Source organism: Nannospalax galili, unplaced genomic scaffold (genome assembly GCF_000622305.1).
Source record: "Nannospalax galili isolate Female #2095 unplaced genomic scaffold, S.galili_v1.0 scaffold846, whole genome shotgun sequence".
NCBI classification, from domain to species: domain Eukaryota; kingdom Metazoa; phylum Chordata; class Mammalia; order Rodentia; family Spalacidae; genus Nannospalax; species Nannospalax galili.
This window is the reverse complement of record NW_008356458.1, coordinates 2,160,338-2,161,073: the sequence shown is the minus strand read 5'-3', so window position 1 is coordinate 2,161,073 and position 736 is coordinate 2,160,338. Positions and strand designations below refer to the sequence as shown.

At 41.0% G+C, this 736-nt stretch overlaps 1 non-coding gene across 1 annotated transcript; it reads right to left on the bottom strand.

Moving 5' to 3' along the window:
* Positions 1–302: 302 nt before the first annotated feature.
* Positions 303–377, bottom strand: LOC115067862. The gene has a single exon (XR_003847228.1). It is a non-coding gene; the product is annotated as a small nucleolar RNA SNORD45 (small nucleolar RNA).
* Positions 378–736: the final 359 nt, after the last annotated feature.

Genomic DNA, 736 nt, shown 5'->3' with positions numbered 1-736 from the left:
TAGCAATCCATAAATCAGAGACAACGGGAAGGACAGTAAATTGAAACATTTTAAGACTTCAGGTTAAGAATAAAGAATGAAAGCAACTATTCTGAACATGCTGCTTTGGATCCAGAATGAAAGAGTTACCTGATTTTGTTTCAGGTTGCTCTCTTGGAGGCAAGAGACTGACTTAGGCCATTGGGGGAGAAGGGCGTCAACTCTTGTGATGTGCTCCAGAAAAGCCATGTACTGTTGCATCTGACCCAGGTTCTGGAGTATGGATGAATCTAGGGAATTTTTTTTTCCTTTTTTCTTTTTCCAAGGTCTCGGTGTAATTTTAGAGCACACATCAAGTCAGCTTTCAACTAATACATGCCATAAGTGGGTCTCTGGCCACAAAAACAGAAGCAAAGGAACTGGAAGTAACCTGCAGGTCATGTTTAGCAGGTAAAGCTAAGAGCACCAACATTTCTTCAAGATAGATCTCAGCAGGAGCACCCAGAAACTTCAGCAGTGACTGAGACATAGCAGCTGTGTGGTCATCCTTGGGAGCTTGAGGAGTTATAAGTTTTAGTGACCTTGACTCAAGCCAAATCAAGATTTGCGGCTTCAGCTGCTGAAAGGTATTTTAGGGCTAGCTAGTACAATAAAGACATTTTAATGTAGGTTTAAGAGTGAGTTACAAGCAAAAGAGCTGCTCAAGGAAAAAAAGTGAGTTATATCCAAATGTAAGTAGTGCTTCCCAAAGGATAGT